Raw genomic sequence first — 6,000 nt, 5'->3', positions numbered from 1 at the left:
GCAATATTTTAAGTTTGGTGTGGTAAAAGCATAAGCTTTTTGTTTTTCCATTACCATCAATGGCACCTAAGGCCGGAGTATCCTCTAGAAAAGGAAAAGGGAAGACAAAAGCTTCCACCTCCGAGTCATGGGAGATGGAAAGATTCATCTCCAGGAGCCATCAAGACCACTTCTATGATGTTGTGGCAAAGAAGAAGGTGATCCCTGAGGTCCCTTTCAAGCTCAAGAAAAATGAGTATCCGGAGATCCGAGATGAAGTCCGAAGAAGAGGTTGGGAAGTCTTAACCAACCCCATGCAACAAGTCGGAATCTTAATGGTTCAAGAGTTCTATGCCAATGCATGGATCACTAGGAACCATGATCAAGGTATGAACCCGAGTCCAAAGAATTATCTCACAATGGTTCGGGGGAAATACTTGGATTTTAGTCCGGAAAATGTGATGTTGGCGTTTCACTTGCCCATGATGCAAGGTGATGAACGCCCCTACACTAAAAGGGTCAACTTTGATCAAAGGTTGGACCAAGTCCTTATGGACATATGTGTGGAAGGAGCTCAGTGGAAGAGAGACTCCAAGGGCAAGCCAGTCCAACTAAGAAGACTGGACCTCAAGCCTGTGGCTAGAGGATGGTTGGAGTTCATTCAACGCTCCATCATTCCTACAAGCAACCGATCCGAAGTTACTGTGGATCGGGCCATCATGATTCATGGCATCATGATTGGAGAGGAAGTAGAAGTTCATGAGATCATCTCCAATGAAATCTACAAAATAGCGGACAAGCCCTCACCTATGGCACGGCTAGCTTTTCCTCATCTTATTTGCCATCTATGTTACTCAGCTGGAGTCATCATAGAAGGAGACATCCTCATTGAAGAGGATAAGCCCATTACCAAGAAGAGGATGGAGCAAGCAAGAGAAGCCCCTCACAGTTCTCAAGAGATGCATGAGGAAGCTCATCATCAAGAAATCCCTGAGATGCCTCAAGGGATGCACTTTCCTCCCAACAACTATTGGGAGCAACTCACACCTCCTTAGAAGATTTAAACCACAATGTGGAACAATTAAGGTGGAACATCATGAGCCCATCATTCTCCAAGAAATAAGAGAAGATCAAAGAGCAATGAGGGAGGAGCAACAAAGGCAAGGAAGGGACATAGAAGAGCTTAAGAACATTGTTGGACCTTCAGAAGAAGACGCCACTAGAGGTGGATTCATTCCATTGTTCTTTATTTCTTTTTTTTTCGGTTTTTAATATTATGTTTATCTATGTTTTGTGTCTTTATTTCATGATCATTAGTATGTAACCATGCTTTAAAGCTATGAATAAAATCCATTAATCCTTCACCTCTCTTAAATGAAAAATGTTTTAATTCAAAAGAACAAGAAGTACATGAATTTCGAATTTATCCTTGAATTTAATTTAATTATATTGATGTGGTGACAACACTTTTTGTTTTCTGAATGAATGCTTGAACAGTGCATATTTTTGATCTTGTTGTTTATGAATGTTAAAATTGTTGGCTCTTGAAAGAATGATGAACAAAGAGAAATGTTATTGAGGATCTGAAAAATCATAAAATTGATTCTTGAAGCAAGAAAAAGTAGTGAAAAAGAAGAAGCTTGCAAAAAAAAAAAGAAAAAAAAAGTGGCGAAAAAAAAAAGAAAGAAAAAGAAGGAGCAGTAGAAAAAGCCAATAGCCCTTAAAACCAAAAGGCAAGGGTAAAAAGGATCCAAGGCTTTGAGCATCAATGGATAGGAGGGCCCAAGGAAATAAAATCCAGGCCTAAGCGGCTAAATCAAGCTGTCCCTAACCATGTGCTTGTGTCATGAAAGTCCAAGAGAAAAGCTTGAGACTGAGTGGTTAAAGTCATGATCCAAAGCAAAAAGAGTGTGCTTAAGAGCTCTGGACACCACTAACTGGGGACTCTAGCAAAGCTGAGTCACAATCTGAAAAGGTTCACCCAGTTATGTGTCTGTGGCATTTATGTATCCGGTGGTAATACTGGAAAACAAAGTGCTTAGGGCCACAGCCAAGACTCAAAAAGTAGCTGTGTTCAAGAATCAACATACTTAACTAGGAGAATCAATAACACTATCCGAAATTCTAAGTTCCTAGAGAAGCCAATCATTCTAAACTTCAAAGGAAAAAGTGAGATGCCAAAACTGTTCAGAAGCAAAAAGCTACAAGTCCCGCTCATCTAATTATAATTAATATTCATTGATATACTGGAATTTATAGTATATTCTCTTCTTTTTATCCTATTTGATTTTCAGTTGCTTGGGGACAAGCAACAATTTAAGTTTGGTGTTGTGATGAGCGGAGAATTTATACGCTTTTTGGCATTGTTTTTAGGTAGTTTTTAGTAAATTCAAGCTACTTTTAGGGATGTTTTCATTAGTTTTTATGTTAAATTCACATTTCTGGACTTTACTATGAGTTTGTGTGTTTTTCTGTGATTTCAGGTAATTTCTGGCTGAAATTAAGGGATTTGAGCAAAACTCTGAAAAAGGCTGACAAAAGGACTGCTGATGCTGTTGGAATCTGACCTCCCTGCACTCAAAATGGATTTTCTAGAGCTACAGAACTCCAAATGGCTCGCTCTCAACGGCGTTGGAAAGTAGACATCCAGAGATTTCCAGCAATATATAATAGTCCATACTTCATTCGGAAATTGACGACGTAACTTGGCGTTGAACGCCAAGTACATGCTGCTGTCTGGAGTTAAATGCCAGAAAAACGTCATGATCCGGAGTTGAACGCCCAAATCACGTCATAACTTGGAGTTCAACTCCAAGAGAAGCCTCAGCTCATGGATAGATCAAGCTCAGCCCAAGCATACACCAAGTGGGCCCCGAAAGTGGATTTATGCATCAATTACTCACTCATGTAAACCCTAGGAGTTAGTTTATTATAAATAGAACATTTAACTAGTGTATTAGACGTCTTTTGACCACGTTTCATCTTTGGTCTCAGTTTTGTTTTATTCTTCATCCTAAGAGGCTATTGATCACGTTTTAGGGGGCTGGCCATTCGGCCATGCCTGAAACTTTTACTTATGTATTTTCAACGGTGGAGTTTCTGCACACCATAGATTAAGGGTGTGGAGCTCTGCTGTACCTCAAGTATTAATGCAATTCTATTTTCTTCCATTCAATTCAACTTGTTCTTATTCCAAGATATACGTTGCACTTAACTTTGATGAATGTGATGATCCGTGACACTCATCATCATTCTCACTTATGAACGCGCGTGATTGACAACCACTTCCGTTCTACCTTAGGCCGGGCGCATATCTCTTAGATTCCCCAACAGAATCTTCGTGGTATAAGCTAGATAGATGGCGGCATTCATGAGGATCCGGAAAGTCTAACCTTGTCTGTGGTATTCCAAGTAGGATCCTGGGAATCCGGAAAGTCTAACCTTGTCTGTGGTATTCCGAGTAGGATTTCGGTAATGAATGACTGTGACGTGCTTCAAACTTGCAAGTGCTGGGCGTTAGTGACAGACGCAAAAGAATCAAGGGATTCTATTCCAGTAGGAGCGGGAACCAACCAGTGATTAGCCGTGCTGTGACAGAGTGCGTGAGCGTAGTTTTGATTGCGAGGATGGGATGTAGCCTTCGGCCAGTGTGATGCCTCCAGACGATTAGCCATGCGAGTGACAGCCGCAGAGGACCATTTTCCAGAGAGGATACAAAGTAGCCATCGTCGAATGGTGAACCCCTATACATAGCTTGCCATGGAAAGGAGTAAGAAGGATTGAGTTGAAGCAATTGGAAAGTAGGCGTTCTTGAGCCATACAGTATCTCCATTTGCTTATCTGAAATTCCCACCAATGAATCTGCATAAGTATTCTATCCCTTTTATTATTTCTTCTATTTTCTTATTTCTATTTTCGAAACCATAAACGAATTTAATCTGCCTAACTGAGATTTACAAGGTGACCATAGCTTGCTTCGTACCAACAATCTCTGTGGGATCGACCCTTACTCGCGTAAGGTTTATTACTTGGACGACCCAGTACACTTGCTGGTTAGTTGAACGGAGTTGTGAATTCAACTGGTGCCACAATAATGATTTCATACAAATACAAAAGAATATGGATCACAATTTCGTCCACCAGAGAGCCATTACTCGTAGCATCTAATATAGTCTTGTCTTGAGGCTTCATGCCTTGGCAGAAATAGCTAATCAACACCAACTGGTCAATCTTGTGATGGGGATATGGGTCTAGGAGATTCCTGAAGCGTTCCCAATACTCGTAAAGTGTCTCTGATTCGCCTTGGATAATGCAGGAAATTTCTTTCCTCAATCTATCTATAACTTCAGCTGAAAAGAACTTGTCCAGGAATTTTCTTCTGAGCAGATCCTAGTTAGTAACAACTGCTTTAGATTGAGTGTAGAACTACTCCCTTGCCTTTCCCTCAAGAGAAAATGGGAAGGCATATAACCAAATGGTGACCTCATCTGCACCATGTTGCCTAGTAGTTGAGCAGGATGTTTGAAAATTCCTAAGGTGCTTGATAGGCTCTTAAGCAGGTAAGTCATTAAACTTAGGCAGTAGATTAATCAAAGCGGTCTTCAGTTCAAAATCCGCAGCTAAATTTGGATGACACGCTTGATATGGTTGCAGTGCAAAATCCGGAGCTCCTGCTTCCTGGAGAGTAATCCTTCTAGGCTCTGCCATAGTACCTGCACTTAAATCAACAAGATCATTAGAAGAGGAGCTAGTTTCTTCCTCAAATAACACTTTAGATTCACCCTCATATAAGACTGGTGAATTGGTAGAAACCCCTTCAACACCCTCAGAGGCTAATTGACGCCAAGCTCGCCTAATACATGAAATGGTTTTTTTGATTTCAGGATCAAACGCGGCTAAGCTCGGATCCGGTAATTAACGCGCCATTCAATGAAAGAAACATAGAGCCCATGGTAATAAAATTTATTAACAAAATTTAATTATAAAACTACTAATAAACAAAAACACACAAATAAAAATAGAATAAAAATGCAATTATGTAAATATAAAAATATTTACACAACCAATAATTAGCACACTGTTGCAACTCCCCGGCAACGGCACCAAAAATTGACGGGTGGGAAAATGCCGGTTAAGATATTCTTATAAAAACAGCATTGCGAGTACAGCTCCTAACCGATGAAATTTCTACTGTCAAATTAAAAGATGTCACAATTAAGAAAAATAACTGGGAGTAGAATTCCCAGGTCGTTTCCCAAAGAGTTGACACAAGGTGCAATTTATTGGTCAGGAATTTACTGAGAATTTTTAAGGTTGAGAACAGAAAAATAAATAACTAACAATTAAAGCAGGGAATGATAGCAAGATGTGTTATGTATTTGAATTAAAAGGCCTTGGCTGAGAGAAGATTAATTGAAGTTTCTATCCTCGTTGACTTTTCCAAGTATAATAGTAAAAGCTTATGCTTCCACTCAGTTATCCTCTTGCAGTTGCAAAGGAAGGTCAAGTGGGTACACTAACTCTGATTCACAAGTCCTAATCCCTTCCTAGGGAAGGATTAGAGTTAGTGAAAAGTGAGTTAGCCAGCAATCCCCAACTACAATTAATACTTGAGTTTTCCAACTCAAGGGGTTCCAATTAATCAACTCCCAAGCCAAGTTGAGAGCTTTAAATCATAACATGAATGTCATTTTTCAATAGCATGGAATAAGAATAAATAAGAGACATGGTAATTAAAATAAATTAATAAAAAAAAATTTTGAAGCTGATAATTAATTGAAGGAAATCAAATAGGAAATGGAGTTAAATGTAAGAATTGTTCATTTCATTAATAAATCCCAAAATTAACAATATCCATATATGACCACGAGCAAATTAAATGGAAAATAAAAGAGTAGAGTAATAGAAAAGCAAACTATAATGATGAGGACTTCAATCGAAGGTAGAAGTAGCTCTCTCAATATCCAATCCAAAAGAATAAAATTAAAATCTAAAAACCCTAGGAGAAGTAGTGTTCTCTCT

Source organism: Arachis stenosperma, chromosome 3 (assembly GCF_014773155.1).
Source record: "Arachis stenosperma cultivar V10309 chromosome 3, arast.V10309.gnm1.PFL2, whole genome shotgun sequence".
In the NCBI taxonomy this organism is placed as follows: Eukaryota; Viridiplantae; Streptophyta; class Magnoliopsida; order Fabales; family Fabaceae; genus Arachis; species Arachis stenosperma.
Note: the sequence above shows the minus strand (reverse complement) of the source record.